General features: G+C 40.3%; 1 protein-coding gene across 6 annotated transcripts in view; it reads right to left on the bottom strand.

Moving 5' to 3' along the window:
- HOXB3 (homeobox B3) overlaps positions 1–18,950 on the bottom strand; it is a 59,181-nt gene that overhangs the window by 8,468 nt on the left and 31,763 nt on the right. For 4 of the 6 annotated variants that reach the window (XM_084615580.1, XM_084615582.1, XM_084615583.1 and 1 more), the window contains exons 2-3: positions 17,662–17,897; positions 958–1,020 (exon numbers count right to left, since the gene is read on the bottom strand). The gene's annotated coding sequence lies outside the window, so the exon portion shown is untranslated. Of the gene's footprint in view, positions 1–957; positions 1,021–7,051; positions 7,126–7,918; positions 8,043–17,661; positions 18,686–18,950 lie in introns of those variants that run through there. The other 2 variants (XM_084615585.1, XM_084615581.1) reach the window with 2 other exon arrangements.

The raw sequence follows: 18,950 nt of genomic DNA, 5'->3' as shown, positions 1-18,950 counted from the left end.
ACCTTCTGTTGAGTGTCCATTGAAAATGGGGCTACATAAAGAGTTTACTTTTGCAACAACTTACTTTCGGGATGCGTCTGGTGGAAAAGACTTTCAAGGTGCTGGCTGCAGGCTTACTAGGGGGCATAGTGTTTCCACCTATTGTTCTAACATCAATTTTCAAACCTGTGTCTTGAGAGGGTTCCACCGTGTAACTGAAATATCGTCTCTGAGAATTTTTTTTTCCCTTCTAACTTTTTATGGACTGGGACTGGGACACACATCTTCAACTGCAGGCGGGCGTCTATTTTGGAACACCAGGGCTACAGAGCGGCATGGAGGAGACACGAATAGGATTCACGGATTATTCTTTTTAAAAGACCCTGCAATAGTCAACAGACTGTCGCAAATGGGACCTCATGGACTTGTGCTCGAAGACCTAGAACATCAGAGGTGCCGTGAACTCTGCAAAGAACTTTTTCTGAAGTACCAATTTTGGGTTCCTTTTTTAAATAACTGGAGAATAAAAAAATAATAAAATCATAGCTGCATTTCTATACACTGAGTGTCTTGTAAGTAGATATTAGGCTCCATATCACCTTGTATTTCCGCTTCTACTTTTTGTTGCAGTTTTTTGTTGTTTTAAAAAGTGACTGCATTACAAGGTCAGCCAAATTTTGCTATCCTCGTCATTTTAGACTTCCTTTCAAAGGGAATACAGAAAACATTTTCCATTTAAAATGTCCACCCAAAATTATAACCATAAACCATAAAATTTAAAGACAAGCCAGTAGCAAAACGAAAACACTTCACAGAAAAGTTAAGGCAATAATCGTCATTATAAATGTGGTGAAAAGAAAACAAGTTGGCTCTAACTAAAAACTAAACAAGTTTTTTTTTTTTTTAAAAAAAAGAGTGGTTTCTGGTTCTAAGAAGTTCATTTTTTAATGGCCAGGCATCGTGTTTAATAACACTCACCAATTCTCCGTTGTCTGGTCCAACACAAATGAGGCAGCGCAGCGGTTTGAGAAAGAAAGAGAACTGTAAAACAGAAAAGTGATAAAACTTCCATCACAACGGTATGGGAAATCGGACTTATTACACAGAGAACTCTTCCAGTGGTAATGGTGGGAAAAAGTGTCTAATGGACAAAAATTAAATACAAAAATATCCATTGTTCTATGTGAGGCATTTTCTCAACAATGTAACTAAAGGAGACATTTCATCAAGTTTTTAGCACTTTCCAAAAGTTGTTTTATATATGTGTGTCTCTCTCTGTGTGTATATATATATACACACACACACAGACATAAGTATCATCAAGATGAAGGATTGGTATCAGGCAGACATTCAGATAAGTATTTTTTAAAAATAACTGGACTCATATCTGAAGCAGTTTCAAGACAATTCTTGCAACCTCATTATGGCCCTCTCAGATATTTTAGTATTAGCTCACTTGTAAATGTCTAGCATTTCTCATTTCTATGGTTCTCAAACATTTGGATGCCACTTGCTCATTGGAAACCGTCTCTGAAGGAGATTATTTACCAGTTGTGCCTGTTCAAGCTTTGCATTAGAATAGTTATCGGTAGAAATTAGCTGTAGTGAAATGCAAACGTATTTTTCCTGTTGGTGAATTTTGGTTTTAAATAAATACTAATAAAAAAAAAGTGAGCTGTTCTGCAACCCATCATTTGCCTCCTTTTATTGTTTTTAGTTAAAGGCGGTTGGTAATTCCGGGTTAAGTGCATTTTAAAAATGAAATGTATCGAGTTAATTAGGTAAGGCGGTATGAAAGCCTTGTGGAAACCTCCAGACGATTTTACTGGAAGACAACAGAAGCTTAAATATTTACAGCACATCTTTTCCTATGTAGCCAATTTGTTCACTGTCTTGAATGATCCCCATTAAAAAAAAAGCAGATATTTTATGTTATATGTAGGTAACATTTACACAAAAGTTATTCGATAAAAGGATTAACGACACCAGCTTAAACCTCTTTAAAACTAGTCGGAGATTTATCACTGAAACCTTGACACGATTTGATTCAGAAAGAAAGAGGGGGGCGGGGGAGAAAACTCATTTAAAATTATTTTCGTTTTGGGAAACATTCCCTCGCTTTAATAATCTTGTTTCCGTTCTGTCTGTTGATGTTATTAATCTCAAATCAAATGTTCCTCCCGCACCTCTATCTTTCTCGTGACAACATTCCTGGAACATAAATCACACATCATGCTGACCTCTCTCTGGTCTGCGGCCTATAGCCATAATTTATGATGATGATGATGATGATTATTACACACACACACACACACACACACACTTTAATACACAACATTGGCTATCTTCCATTTACATCACAGCCTTACCACGTTAACTTGGGTTTTTAATTCCCTCTGTAGATTATCAATAAAGATAAAGAAAACCCCACCGCCCTTTATGTCGTATGAAGCCCAGCGCACCCAATATGACTCTATAAAAGTTCCACCCACATTAAGGCCTGGAAGAAAGGGGGAGTGGAGGTGGGGGATGAACAAAAGGAGGTGGAGAGAGGAGGAAAGTCGCATTTTTTGGCGTGACTAGAGAAGGCAGGGAGAAAACAGAAACAAAATAAATAAAGGCTCCGAGAAAGATTTTTAGTGACGCCAGCAAAAGGGGTTTTTGCTACTTTTTGCGAGACCCGGATTAAAAATAAAATCACTACCCTCCACTCCTCCCCTCTTTACCTCACTGCCAACAATAGGCTCATGCATTATGTACCATTATTAAAAGATATTAGTGGTGAATTATGGGTATTCTCAAATTAGGCAGTATAATCTTAATAGGAACATTTATCTTTCTCTCTAGATAGATAGATAGATAGATAGATAGATAGATAGATAGATAGATAGATAGATAGATAGATAGATAGATAGATAGATTGCAAGACTGGTCACTATCCCCTTCCCTTTCTTTTTGTTTACTTTGTAACAGGATGTCAATATCCGAATTATGGAGGCCAACCCGTCTCCTCTCTTAAGAAGGTGAGGGGTAGGAATGCTGAGGTTGAGGAGGGATGGATTAGGGACACTCGAAAAGGGCACTCTCTCTCTCTCTTTCTCTCTCTGTCTCTGTCTCATACACACACAAAAAGTCTAAACAGAAGCCAGCTCCGGATAAGAAATCAAAATGAAACGGAGTGTACGGTGTCTTTGAGAGATTAGCCCTCTTTCTCTCCATGACCTTTGCTTACAAGAGTAATAACTCACCGGGTTAATGATCAATCGGCGGAAGTGCTTTTGAATTACCTCCTAAATGCAAAACAACAACAAAACCAGGGCGCCCACTATTCCTGGCTGTTTCTTTCCCCCACCCCCTGAAGCCCTCTCCTCTTCTATAAATTCTCTGGTCGCCAAAAGTCTTTCACCCACACATGTTGCTGTACTGTAATTTTTTTTCCCTCTCGGAGTGGGGGAAGGGTTTGGGTACCAGAGTGCTGTAAATAGATATTTAGGAAGCCAGTGACCAGCGAGACTAGGGAGGACAGAAGCCCTCTCCCACATATACTCCCCCCCCTTCTAAATGCCAAAATAATGACTTGAATTATGCGCTCACGTGACTGGTAGACGTCAACCTTTTACCCATTTTATACAGAATTGTTAAATGAACTTCTCCCCCCCGCACACAGCATGTCCCCCCCTTTCCAGTGAATTCTCTAAACTTAGTTGCCAGCAGTCGCTTTCTTTTTTCCCACCTCCCCAGTCACTCCCTTCAGATATTTTGTTTTGCTTTTTTTGTTGTTGTTGTTCGGTCCTCTAAGCAGAGGAGGAAAACGGAGGTGCGAAGTCTTCACCAAAACCACAAGCTTGCAAAGTCTCAGCTCCGAGCCAAATGTCAGAAGAGGTGGAAGGAACTAGAGGAGAAGAAAGAAAGAAAGAAAGAAAGAAAGAAAGAAAGAAAGAAAGAAAGAAAGAAAGAAAGAAAGAAAGAAAGAAAGAAAGAAAGAAAGAAAGAGGATGGCTGAAGGAAGATGATTGCTCCGCTCCGAGCGACAGCAGCCACAATCTCCGAAGACCTCAGCTTTGAATCTGCTGCTGATAACCTGCTCCTGCACTTTACTAGAGAGAGACGTTGTGGGCCGGGGTGGCTGCTGGAGCAGTTTAACCCCCCACGCTCCCTCTCTTAGCCGAGTGGATTTACAGTTAAAGCCTTTCTCGACCCCTGGAAAGAGGACGCGTGTTCCACGGCGGTAGATTCTACACTGGCTGCCCCCGTGATCTGCTTATGGGCTAGCCAGATTTTAAGTCACTTTAAAAAAAAATAAAAAATCTGGAGGAAAAATGAGGATATATATATATTTTTTCCTCTCGAAAGGATTCCTGGATAGCATCCAATATCTATTGACTGGTCAGTTTCTGTTATAAAATGAAGGCATTCCGTTACTTTATAGCTACATTTCTCTGAATAAAAAAAAAGAAAGCAAGAAAAGAAAGAAGCGTGATGCGGGGCGGGGGATGGGTGGGAAGGAGGGATGCACAAGGGGTCCATTTTACCTGCCTTCATTTGATGTCACATACAGATAGGTAATAATTTCTGAGGGAGGAATGTCAGAGAGAAGAGAGAGAGAGAAAGAGTTATGTTCAGGAATCATATTTCTGGGTCTCTACGTGTTTGTAGAGTGTGTTGTCTAACTAGATACAATGAGAATATATTTTCCTTTTGCAATCTCTTGTTATAATTTTTTATTGTATACTACAAATACACATGTATAGCATTCTATAGATGTTGTATAATTAGATACAATGAGAACATATTTTTATTTTACATTCTCATTGTGTAGTGTATTTATTATACACTGCAAATACACTATACAAGCACACATAGTAGACACATAGCATGTAGATGTACACATGAATTTGCATATATATATATGTGTGTGTGTGTATATACACATAGCATGACCAGTGATCCATATAGATAGATCAATCCATAACTGGCAGTGCTAAAATACTGTAATATTGTAAGGGTCTTTGGTCTCTCATATTCATCAACATATCAAAAGGCTATCACCCATAACAGTCTCTTAGTGCAGTAAATAGTTAATTTTTAATGAGAGGAGAAAGAATTCGGAACAACAATGTTTAACAGGGTTTCAGTGTCGTTATTGTGGGGGATACTTAGATGGAACTCAGCACCCGAGATCATAGTTCTGTTTTAAAATCTCCTCTAGCTCGTGCATGCTTAGCAATGAAATGAATGTGTGATTTGGAATGCAACAATGTCCTTCCCAGTGATGTTTAACACAAATGTAGGGCCACTGGATCTCGCTATAATCACACCCACACACACACGCTGTCCAGACAAAACCATACTTTAAGGACGACTCTCTGAAAAAAAATATTTCTCTTCTGATGGACCATCTACCGAGACTAATCCGATCGGTGGTGTTTCTGTGCTTGAACATTGGCCGGCTGCCTCATTAAGATTTGATCCTTACAAAAGCAAGAAAAATAAGGTCCCCAAAATGTATAATGAGTTTGTCGTGAGAGTGGTGGCGAGAATGAAATCCAAACCAAGAGATACAGGCGCACCAAAAATCTATTCCAACTCGAGAGAGAGAGAGAGTTGGAATTTCAAAAATCGTCCATTAATATCAATTTACTTCAATGAAAACTTTGGTTCTTCGCGGAGTTGATGATTTATGATAAAATCAATTAAATTACTGTCATTTAGGGCCTTGTGGTTCCCCTCAGATTTTATTCGCCAACAGACCAAGCGCTTGGTAAAAAAAAACATTTCAAATTTCGCTGGAGGCGAGTAAAGATAATTCTGGATCTGAGGAAATTTAATGCAAGGCAATTTTCAGCAAAAAATCCGGCGCTTGTGTAGCTCTCTGCCAATATACACTAGTTTGCCTCGGGAAATATTAGACATTGAGTCTAAACTTTTGCGGTTTTACAAGGTATGGGGGCATTTTTTCTAACTAACAAATTGTCCCAGGAACTGAGTTATTTTCAGAGTACAAAAGGATACAAACAAACACCAGCCAAATTGAACAGGGAGCACATTAAAAAAAGTGAACTTCAAATTTAATCCTATTTGTCTTCCTGTCTTCCGCATAAACTTCGTTGTGTTGCAACTCACTCTTAAAATACACATCGGGCCTTAACAAAGAGACCAATTCTTCCGACTCCTAGCCCCAGAATGAGTGACGAAACAGCACTCGTAAATATTGTGTCATATATTACAACATGAGTCGTTTTCCTGCCCCTCCTTTTAAAATGGAGCTCATTGAAGAAATTACATATAAAAAATAAATCTTTATTGTGGATTCTCCAAAACCCCGAGCAGATTTGGAGCTCCTTTCATGGTCTGAAAACATTTTAGCTGGTGGGATTCATAATAAAACATTGTTCTTATCTAAAATGTTGAAGGCTCGCATACTTACCCATGCCACCAAAATTAATTGGTCAGCTATCGGGGAAAACAAGTAAATTGGCCAGATGTTTGTTAATCACATCTGGCAAATAAAAGCAGAATTTGAGGGGGGTGGAGAGGGAACCCACTATCAGCATCGTGGAATTTTTAGAAGACATGGGCTTCCAGGAAAAGAGTTGCAATTAGGAGCTGCTCCAAGTAAACAAAACTTCTGAGGGCCATAAATCACGCTCACATACATTCTTCAGTTTAACACTCCGCTTTTCCAAAGCGGCGTTTGTAGTTTTTTTCCAAACAGCGGAGAGGTGCTAACGCTTTAACAAATGTGTCACAGGGAAACCTAGCTGGGAAACACGGACTTTAAAGAAAGCTTCTGTATCCCGTCTAGGTATGAATCACGCAACTTTTCCCTTTTTCTTTTCTTTTCTTTTCTTTTTTTTTTCTTGCTCATCTTCAACTTCCCTGGCTATGTTTCGGAAAGATCAGTCTTAATTTGAGACTAGGGAAAGTCAGCTATAGTTCACGTTGACCAATGGAGAAGTCTCTGGCCTGTCAAAGCTTTGGGAGCCATTAATTCTATCTCAGAGCGCTGGAATTCTTAGAGTACGGAAAGGCAAAGTTGCATCAATTTCCACCCCCCCCCTTTACCTCTTACCTGTGTTAGCTCTCCACCAAGGACTTCAGGAAGAAGGAGAGAAGGGGGGAAATCGGCTGCTGCAAGTATCTGAACTGAAGCAAGCAAATTAAAGAGAAGAAAAGAAACTACTTTATTGTACCCCAGTGGATCTTGCTGACAGCTTTGTCGGACGGATTTCTTCTCCCTTCCTCCCTCCAACCCCCACCCCCCTCAAAGATGCTTTAATTTTTGGACTCACTCGTTTCGAACGGAACTGCCTTGACTGAAGAAAAACCTTCCAAAACCGCGTTAAGTGTTGCAAGGATGGAGACCCCTTTCCAGAATGCCCAGAGATAGTGGGAGGGGTGGGGGAGTGCGGGTCTTGTACTTATTTTCCCCGTTGTGGGGGGGGGGGAGGAATCCCTGGCACCTCTCTGAAAAGCTATTTCTCTTTATAAAGACTTAAAATGTTGCAAGACGGGCATAATACTGAGTGACAAGAGGTGCCGGAGAGAGGAGAACCAACTGGATTCTGGTTTTAGAGGCCAGTAGGAATTGGCCAGTCTTCAATGTCAAGATTCAAAATTGATTCCATATGTCTCGACCAAAAAAAAAAAAAAAAAAGTTAAGCGTTACATTCGGCACTTTTTGGGGGTCATTGCGATCCTGTTCAATATTTGTGAATTGCAACTCAGCCTATCAGACTTTTAAGTTTAATCACAGAGGCTGCGAAGTAATAGGAGTCAATGGACATGATCCTGTAGGGTATTTTTAACCTCGCCTAAAATTGAAGAGTGAACAAAAATCTATCTGAAGGATGAGAGGGGTAAGGTTTGCCATCGCCTGGCTTTGGCACACCAAAACGGGGGGGGGAGGGGGCGGGAGAGAGGGGGAAAGTCTCCTTACCGATTGTTTTGTGTTGTTTTTAATCAGGGAGATTCTGAGCCTTCCATCACTGATGTCCTATTGGCCTAATGGAGTCACTCCCGTGGACCGAATGGGAAAACATCCATTGACTTCAGTGGGCTTTGGATCCGGCTCTTGGGGATCACTGAGTGTTGATGTGTTACGGCTATTGAGAATGGAAAGGCCTGGGTTGATTTTCAGGAAAGGACAAAAGTTGCCTATTAAAATGTCATGACACAGCTGGCCATTTGACTTGCCAGAGTCTCCCTTCAGAAACTCCTGTTGAGCTCATTGGTGCGAGCATGGAGAGACTGTTACCCTATTTTTTGTCGCCTTCTCTTCCGATCTCGAGATCTTTCTGCCAAGAAGGGTCGAGGTATCGGATTTAACCCAAAATATTCAATGCTATTGAACAAAAATTCTTTAGTTAACCCCTCTCTGTCTTTAAATAAAAAGGAATCAAACCCTTCTGATTTATGGCTCTGATTTTCTGAAATAGCACCTGATTTGGTTTATCGCAGTCAAGTGTTGAAATGTGGTTATTAGCCCCCCACCCCACCCCCAGCAAAAGAAAAACCACCCGGAACTTCAAAGGACACCATCATTATATCCAACCTTTTGCCTATTTAACAGAAAACCAGGGTCTCCTTTCCCTTTGTCTTTGCTCCAAATAAATCTCGTCCCAATCCCTTTTTAAACAGAAATGTATCAGCCAAGTTGCAAGGGAGTGCGCTATGGGTCATCGGCAGTTTTTAAGGCCTGTATAGCGTATACTTATTTCGGACATTAATTGCTTTTTTCACCTCTGCATGTATGTTTATCCGTTTGTTGTTTCTTTTTCTTCTTTTAGACAATACGATTTGTTAAAATAATTCACTCCCTTTGACAGGGCCACAGTTATTGGTGTAGGGGCCAGTTATTTTAACCAACAATGGTCATCTTGCATTTACAATGTAATATTAACCTCTTTTTAAATCCTTTTGTTTTGAAGTGATCAACCGGAATAAATGGATGGCCCATGAATGATTCCTGAATCTTATGTATTTTAAAACAGAAATTGGACAGTGTATAAGGAATAAGAGTTATAATACTGTATACTGGAAATGCATTGTTCATATACTTGAGACCTCATCTGTTGAGTCTACAAGCTTATGTACTGACTGCAGGTATTACCCTGTTCTGTATTAGCTACCGGCCTCCTTACATAGCAGTTCCAAAGAGTTCTATCCTTCCATAATTCTTTGATCTTACAGAACACTCTCTTACAGCCTGCAATAAATTATGAACTAAGGACTTATATTTTCCACCTTAATAGCTGCCTCTCTGGGAAAGAAATGGTGTGTGTATATGTACGGGAGGGTGGGTGTGATGGGGGGAGAAATGTTGCCTTTGGAGATGGCATATGATAAGGTAAATATTGATTCTTCATGCTGGTGGATCAAACTTTTCTGAAACGGTGGTAGACAAGAAGAACAGCTTATTGCAAAGAAATGAGCGAAACAATAATAACCTGAACTATTTTAATGACAAGATCAATAGCTCATCAAGTATTTTAAATATTATTCATATCGTTTATAACTATAACACAAGGAAGAATATTACACCCGCTGCTTCCTGATGCATTCAGTTTAACCGAGTTAATAAAGAAATATAGACAACATTTTTTAACGATTTACACATAGTTTTAGTCCGTAGGAGAGAGCTAATCACCGAAGTTATATTACCTAATCGATAAATAAACCAATAATGAACACAAATGGGAAAATATGTGTGATTTAATGAGGTAGGTATGGCAGGGAGTTACAAAGATCATGGCTGGGTAAGAGGAGTTTTTGCTGTTGTTGTTTGACCAACCAAAGGGAACAATGAGAGCTCTTTTGGTTGCCCAAATCTGGACAAAACGAAACCCTTTTCATTGTATTACGTCATCCGATGCTAAATAATAGGTAGCCATCGGAGGGACAGAGAGAGAGAGAAAAACACAGAGACTAGTTATTGAGAAGGCTCCAGGCAGAAAGAAACCGTTCTTGGTAAATATCAGCTTGATACAACGGTGGCAAATTTCTAGAAGAAAGAAAGAAAGAAAGAAAGAAAGAAAGAAAGAAAGAAAGAAAGAAAGAAAGAAAGAAAGAAAGAAAGAAAGAAAGAAAGAAAGAAAGAAAGAGCACTGTGAAACTTTCGCCTTGTTTATTTAAAGGGCTCATTGATAAAAATCTAAGTATAGAAGCGAAGAAGATCTGAGGCAACATTACCAATAAGAATAGATCCTACAGCCAGGCTTATCTCAAGCCAAAATCTTTGCATCATATAAATCACAATTCTGCCCCACCCTGCTAGAAACCAGCTGGAAAGGCAAGGCAGAAATGTAAGTGTTATCTGAAATAGGCATCTTCCCCCCTCCCCCACCTTAAATCAGAAGGCTAGGGATAGAGATAGCGATATCAGTAATGGATTCGGAGAGTATATGGTGCCAGGTGAATGGGGAAATGGGATTCATTATAGCCAAGGGTGTCAAAAGCATAAATGTTTGCCACCTTGTCCGATTCAACATCCTGCGGGACCTGAAGCTCTTCCTGACATCTGACTTATTTAAGGGGGACTTTTGTACAATGGCGTCTGGAACCAGAACCGAATAACCCCCCTACTATTGATTTATACTCCCCTTTAATGCGACTAATGCATGGGGCTGGACGATAGAGTTATGTGTGGTGCACTGTCTGAAGCTTTAATGACAGCAAAGGAGCCGTAATAATAACGATAATGAGAGCGAAATTAATATTTTCGCTCCTTCCAACTTCGTAACTACAGGAGCCTTCCTCAGTGGGCTAATTTTTCATGCTCAGAATCTAACACCTAAAAAACCTAAGACCTAAAAAACAAGTGGTCAAAATCAATTGGAAGCCAACGATTTAAATTAATATATGCCTGACAAAGAATGATGTTGCATTCCTGGCTTGTTCACCGTCCCCGGATCTCCCTTAATATTTAATGAAAGTCGCTGAGTTCCTCTAATTTTACTACATAAAGGTTTACCCTAGCAGACAGAGTTAAATATCACCCCTCATGACGGTGTTAAACTTGGCTCACGGGGGCTAAAGGAAGCGCGGAAAATGTGGTTGGAGTCTTTTTTGAGAATCCGGTGTGAACATTTAATCTTCAACCCTGTTGTCTGTTTTACTGACTCCTTGCATGTTACATATTTAAAAATGCTATTTCCCGCTTCCTCCTTCCCTTTCAACACTCACGGTTTTAACCTATTTGGTCAAGTTTTAAAATGGAAATTGTAAGTGGTTGACTTCTGACCGTTCCATTTTCTATCAAGGATGCAAATTCTCATTGATATACACTCTTGCTTTTTAAACAGGTAACTTTATGTCTTTTACCCATCAACTCTGCTCTTTAGGAGAATAATCTGCTCCCCAAAGTCTTAACTTTACTGCGCTGCCTCAATTGGTTGAAAGGGATTTACTTATTATAGTTCATATATATACTATATATCAAGTGCCAGTGAAAAGCTAACATCTGTTGGCAAGCTATGCCTATTTTAGTTTCTTGAGGAAGTAGGGCAAGCTTCTGCTCTCATGTACTAGTTTTAAATCCGTGTAATTCCATTGCCCTCAATAGGTTTACTTCGAATTTACACCAGTCTAAATCACAGAAAGCAGGCTCTTCGTTCCTAACAAAATGTCCTTTGTTATCTAAACTCCTGAAACTTTTATCCTAAGGACATTATTTACCTACCTACCTACCTGTCATAGCAAGATCTTGCAGCAATGAATCGGTGCAAACTATTTCCTCTTTGCCTAAAAAGAATAAGGAATTATTTGGGGACGGATTCGCTTCCTTTTTGTTAACAGTCTTTGGTAATTATAAATGGGTAAAATGCTCAGGTTTCGGAACGAAACCCATAACATCGCTCCATTAGCTTAGAACCCGTGTCGTTAGTTTGGAAGGCAAGGAAGCTCACCTATTGTTTTGTCCTCCACTGACAAAGTAACTTCATTCTCTGCTTGTGATCAAACGCTATCCCTATTTAAGAGGCAGCCTTACATTTTGACTCCCTGCAGCAATTTGATTTTCATTTTCAAATTTAGTAATTTATTTGATTTTTCCCCCTGATCAGCTGGCATACAATGGGACACATCCAGGCTTAAAAAACAAACAAAAAAATCCCAAACCAAACCAAAATAAATTAAAAAAGCCTCAAACAAGCATAAACACGCCTCAACAACCTGTGTTTATGGTGCAATAAAGTCCTTATTAGAGAGGGAGAGGGGACAAGATGGTGAAAAAATGAGGAATAGCTAGTAAAGTGATGCTGCAATACAAGACTCCTAGCAGTAATTTTTATATTAAGGTCCTGGTCTTTTACTAGGTTTATATGCCAATGAGGCGTTCCCGGTTTACCAAATTTATACAAATCTCTCCTTAATTGGTAATCACAGATGCTGTAATTTAAGACCCCCAGCTATAGAGCTTTCATATTAGCTGCTGATCTATTACTGTAAATCGTCTGAAATAATCAACTCCAGGGAGTGGAGCAGAGAGAAATTCTCGCTCTAAAATATCATCGCTTGCACATCATTTTCACTTGAGAAATGATTTATCTTGGACACCGCCATAAACAACACAACTCTCTCACAAACACACACACGCACACACACAATGGCAGCCACACTGCTGCTGACATGCTTATTGTAATAAATCAAGAAAGGGGGTTTCAAAAAGAGAGAGAGGGAGAAAGGTTGTGAGGAGAGAGAGAGAGAGAGGGAGAGAAAGGAATATTCCTAAAAATATCAATGAAATGCCTCGATGGGTATTAACACACATACCACCATGTGAAGAGAAATGGGAGGAAATGAAGACGGCTATTTGTCACATTTTACGACAATAACATTAATAACAAACAATAAATTTACATGGACATATAGACACGCTAGGAATTGGGAAGACCCTGCTACTCACAACAATCCAACCCTCGGCGTGGCTTCTTTCTTCCTGAGAATTGTTTTATTGAAGACTCTTTTCTCTCTCTCTCCCTCTCTCTCTCTCTCCCTTTCTCTCTCTCTCTCTCTTTTCCCCCCCCTCTGCTATAGGCTTGTTTTTTAAAGGACAGTTGAATTTCACGTCAGACACAAGGAGACCATGTCTGCGATGTTCCTGACGAATACATATCTATTCTGCAACCTCTGCATTAATTATTTAATGAATCACGTGATCTGGAAGGGGGAAGGGGGTCTCTCAGTTTCATACTCAAAGGACCACTGTGACCTTCCACTGGAACAGTGTTTATCCCCCCCCCCAAAAAATAAGTTTAGAATTGAATGTAACATTCTAGATCTACAGAGATATTCTGGCTACCTAGTTATTTCTATAAACACATATGCATACTTGCACAGGCGTGTGAACGTGGGATGAGTGTATACACAGCACAATATACAGTAATATACATATGTCTGGTAAAGGACGCAACGTTAGGGTGTCCACCCCCACTCCCCTCGAAGTTTAGAATATTTAAACACTTTCCCCAATCCTGATGCCTCTTTGCCCTGCTAGGCACATAATGCTTTTCTCCCTGACATTTTATTACACTGACTAGAACAACAGTTTTAGGCTCCAAAGTCCTCTGAGGATATTTATGCTCATGGATCCAAATTTTTTTTTTTTTTTAAGAATTTCCCATTAGGATACAGGGCAAGAGCTTCTGCTGTTATTGTTTTGTGAGTCTTTATTGCATTTTTGAAGTCAGTTTTGGCTCTGAGCTGAGATGCCCCAAAACGGAATCCTGGCCAACAAAGGAAGCTGCTTATAGTGAATGTACAAGAAGCTGCCTATGGACCAAATCCCAAGCAGGCAATGCCTCACTGACACAAAACAATGTGCACACGTCTGTATGTAGCAACATACTTACATATGTTCACATAGACACAGGCACACGGATGTACAGACATAGCTACGACACTGGTTTTCTTTCAGCCCTGCAAGGAAGCTAAGATTTTTTTACAAATCTAGCGTAGGGGTCCCTCATCCCATTTCAGGTGCTAAGGATGGGGTTGTGAGTTCAATCCTTCAGGGGGCCATTTGGGATCTGGGGCAAAAATTGGGGATTGGTCCTGCTTTGAGCAGGGGGTTGGACTAGATGACCTCCTGAGGTCCCTTCCAACCCTAATATTCTATGGTTCTATGATTCTATGATGACGGTCTCACCTCCTCAAACAATGGAATGGATACAGGGCATAAGGAGCCACTGAAGATTAAACAATAGAACCGTGTGAGACCTGGAGTAACAGGCAAGGTGGAATGCGTTTGACTATAAAGTTCTACTCTTGCAAGCCTGGGAATACCTCTAAACACAGATAAAATAAAGATAGACATGGAGGTTTAGCGAGAGTTGTCCGGCGTTTAATAATCCACTCTCTAGGAAAGCAGCTACCTGAAAGAATACAGTTTAAAAACTAATTAATAAAAGGTGAGAAAATTCAAACCCAGCGTTCAATCCAGGCAACATTTTGAAGTGGTTGTGATGGCTGAAAGGGCTGTTTAAAGCTTCAGGAAATGAATACGGGAGCAAATTGCCTGGAAAAGCTTCACACTTGTTTTTAAAGCATAGACCTTATTGTGTGAAATTTCTTAAAAAAAACCCAAAACCTTCGGCTAAAAATTCTGGGTGAAGGTGTAATACAGAGAGAGAGGAACACAGAAAAGGAAAAGTGAATGTATTCTCTCTTTTTAAAACATCCTTTCGGTGTCACTGTATGTTGATAGAGGAGCAGTTACCTAATAAAGCAAACTTCCTTCACCCCTTAAATTAGATGATTTTTCAATTTGGGATATTATCAGAGTAGGAGGGGGTAAACTGAAAAGCCACACACTTTCCTTCAGTGGATCCCTTAAAAAAACAAACAAACAAACTATCCCTCATCCGAATGTTGCTTGCCCCAAAATAAACAAACAAAAAAGGAAAAATCCGGCTGCCTTTTTTTCTAAGAAGAGCAACTTTCGCTAAAAGTTCAAAGAATAGGAAATGCGGCCATAAACAGCACCCTCAGCCTCTGAGGGGCTATCATCAAAGCAGCTTTCTTTCGAGAGATAAAATGAGCGTTTATATAGTGAGAAGGGGAGATTGATTTACGAATTTAAACACGCCAGTTTTATTGGAGATCATAAATCTGTCAGGGGGAAGGTGTTCAGGCAGAGAAACTCCCAAACTGCTCCCACCACCCAGGTCCTTACTCAAAGAGGAACATTTGAAGGAACCCGAACACTGCAACAAGGTGTCGATACACCTAGACACCTATAACATAAAAATTTTCCCGGTGTGTGTTTGAAAGTATTTGTATATAAATACTTTTCCCCAGGTATATTTATATTATACAGAGACAATCTCGCGCGTTGTATTTTAATAATAGATAGATAGATAGATAGATAGATAGATAGATAGATAGATAGATAGATAGATAGATAGATAGATAGATAGATAGATAGATAGATAGATTTAAATGCCCTGTATCCATGTATATGTATAAATATTTGGTCTGGCTTCCAAATAAATAAATCTCAGATCATAATGGCAACTAGACAAGCTATTCCAGTTGGTTCGATGCAATAGACTTTTGGTCCGGCTTCGATTTCAAGACGCAGGCGGAGCGAACAAAGAAGTGCATGGGACAAAAAGGCCATGTCCCAAGGAGACACCTTTCAGACTCATGCTGATTAAAAATATTTACATTCTTCCACCAGGAACTAGGTCGGAAGAGTAAAATCTCAGAGCGATGAGTCGAACCATCAGGTGTCATATCGAGATCTAAACGGAGACTCCAAAAGACACCTGGCCTGTCTCTGGCTGGATATGTGGCTTTAATACCTTTAAAACGATGAGTCGTTCATGCTTTGTTTCCCGGGGTTCCCCTGACACAGCTATGAAGCGGAGTCGCCCCTAAGTCACTGAGCACCGCGCCGATATAAACAAAGGTAGCGGGCGTCAACTCATGTATTGAAACGATTCTAGGTGGCCAGCAAGGTCGGGAGAGGGCTACCAAATGTCTGACGGAGCCCTTAGCCCGTCACTCCGAAAACAGTTCTTCATCCTTCGCCATTTAGAATTCATCAAACCCCGGAGTGACTGTGTAAACGCTGCCCCGTGTCAATATAAGTGTTCCTCGCTATCAGGACTAAGGGCCACCGTGAGCCACCGAAGGCCACAATTTGCAAAGGAGCGAGGTGGTTTCAACAACATTCACCGATAACCACCCTTACCGCCTGCCCTCCTGTAGCCCCCCTCCCCTCCCCTCCACCACCATCAAAAAGAAATCCCTGACTGCATCAGCAAATATCACACCCCTTTAGCAGATACAGACGAGCTGTGAAGGGCTTTTGAGAGTGTTGTGGGCTAGGAGCGGGGGGAGGAAAAGCGGGGGGTGGGAGAGGAGACGCTCCGAAACAAAGGATTTTCTGGAAGGGAGAAGATAGCTGAGGTTTGAGGAAAAGTGAGAGGCGTTTGGCTGGGGTAGTGTAAGGATCCTTTTTAGAAAGCCCTCTCCTGAGAGGTAAACAAAACAAAACAAACCCAAGTGGCCGAGCCAGCCCAGAGATCTTTCCCCTTGCACTGACCGCAAGCTTCCCGACTCTAAAAAACTCAGCTGCCCTTTGTCTTTTACAGTGGAGACCCTCTGTGCTTTGAGATGAAACCCAAAGCCAGGAAGAGAAACAATGCATTGTGACCAGATTGAATATAGAATGACTAAGACATTAAAAGCCAAACAACCAAACACAAAAAATCCGATCGTTCTGGGACGCCTTTCCTCTGCATTCCCCGCGCTGGCCCAGCAATGGCAACATTAAGAAACAACCATGAACACGCGTGGTTTAAAAGATTCTTTCCGGAGGTGCAAAGTTTGCCTTAGCCCCCGTCCAGTTCGACGCTGGAAATGTTACACAGCACAATGTCCAGTCTTGGAAAGGTCAAGGGGTTTGAGAGGTCAATCCTTGGCTATAATACTCAGCTAATCAGTTAGAAAACGTGTCCTTTGGGTGAACCCTCTATGCGATCTGTGCTCGGCAGCTCAGAATTTTGCCTCAATTTATTTGTTTATTTTGCCTTTCAGCCTCCCCAGTAAAATGCAAAAAGTCTTGAAACAAACAGCAATCAGACAAGCGCGGCTCACGCAAACACGGTCTCTAAAGGCCAAACCCTTCCACAAAACAACTTTTCTAAGCAGAAACGAGAAACTCAAAAAGTCTGATTTGGCTAAAGGATTCGAACACAATTATTCCTCCAAGGAACATCTGACACACGAAAAAAGAAATCATCTACCAGACTGATCTTTCCATAGTCGCACGTGACGTTTGTACAAAGCCCTTTAATTTAGGTTGCAAAGCTTCAAGAAGGCAAAATAGAACATGGAGGAATATAATTTGAAATAGCAAGGCTGTCTTGGTCACAAAAAGGCCAATGTCTGAGCTATCTGCTTTTCCTCTGTATTCCATGAGATAAAAAAATTATCCGAGCAAAGCCAAACTCTATAGGATTCACACCATAAAATGGAAAAATACGGGTTTTTAGCATCCCCTTTATATGTAATCCATTTAATATCTTTCTTTTCTCTCTCCCCCTCAGACAAAATAAAATGAGGAAACCGAGGAAAATCCCGTAAAGGATTCATGTGCCCCCCCCCAAAAAACTTACTCTTGAAAAGAGGCAATAAAACGATCAAAAATGCATGCCAAGCAGTCGGTTCTTTTACCTTGTGCATTCCCACATCCTTTTTCCAACGCCCAATAGATGGTATTCATGGTTTGAGTGGTTTCTTCCCAAGTGAGAGTTGTTGTTTGTTCCGTTTTGTTTTCCAAAAAAAAAAAAAATAAATAAATAAAAGTTTTCAACTTTATGATCCAGATTTTTTTATTGTTATTATTCCCCTTGAAGATTTTTGTAGGACTCCGGGTACTTTTTTCCCAACAGACGGTCTGCGGAGATTTGCTGTTGAATAACAATGGGGAAAGGATAAGTATTTAAAGAAAAGAAGTGATTAATGATTTTCTGTATAATTCTCGCATTTTTCTTGGCTTCTGTCTGCTTATAATGGCTGTGAACTTTTAGGTCCTATAGAAATCTTCTTTTCTCCCCCTTCAATTCTATTCATACTTTCCAGCTTTGATTTAGTTCTATAGAAGTTGCATTCCTAACAGCATATGCTTTTTAAGAACTGTTTTGGTACCCTTAAGAGCATAGCCTCTATCTGAAAATTGCATCGCCTTTACATAGGAAGCAGATCGAAGGTGGGGAGGGAAATCAGCCATCAAAATAAGTGCAGTCCCGACCACCCCTCATCGAAATAAAAACTCGGAAGGTTTGCTCTTTTTGCCTTTAAAGGGGCAAAAGTTAATCAAATACATACACAACTCCGTTTTTCCAACACAAGACGTGCAGCGGCTCTGTGTCACATGACCATATACATATTTCTTACAAACTGTTACAAAGTCAACAGAGTAAAAGACGTAATGGGCGATTTATTGAGGTGTGGGGGGAAGGAACAACTTTTGAAAGCAGTTTGTTTGCAAGGTCTGAGTTAAATTGCTGAGTACCCTAAGAACAGAAACAGCCATTCTACCACTTTAAATATCCCAAGCCAGGTCTTTGTTCTTAATAACGTGGTGGGGTATTTTAATCATGACTTAGAGGCCGAGACAAATTCATAAAATCTCATAAATAAGCGAAAACCATTTTCTTATAGGGAATGATTCAGAAAATTATGATTTTCTTTGTATGGTCTAGAGGCCTCCTTCCCACAAGCCCACCCCACCCCTTTCTTCTTCTTCTTCTTCTTTTTTTTAAATGTGACTTAGAACTGGAATGTTATTTCGCCCTGAACAGTATTTTCGATACTTTCTATGAGCAAGAAAATGAAAATTAATACAAGAGCTGTGGCTCACAAAAGAAGCCATTTGTCTTCTTGATTATCTATTTGCTTGTCAGGGTTTGAGCTATTGCAGTAGCCAGCTCCTTTGTAATATAAAAATACACAGAAAACCT

The sequence above is a fragment of the Lepidochelys olivacea genome (assembly GCF_965140295.1).
Source record: "Lepidochelys olivacea isolate rLepOli2 genome assembly, chromosome: 27".
NCBI lineage: Eukaryota > Metazoa > Chordata > Testudines > Cheloniidae > Lepidochelys > Lepidochelys olivacea.
The sequence above is the reverse complement of the archived record's forward strand: the minus strand, read 5'-3'. Positions and strand labels throughout refer to the sequence as shown.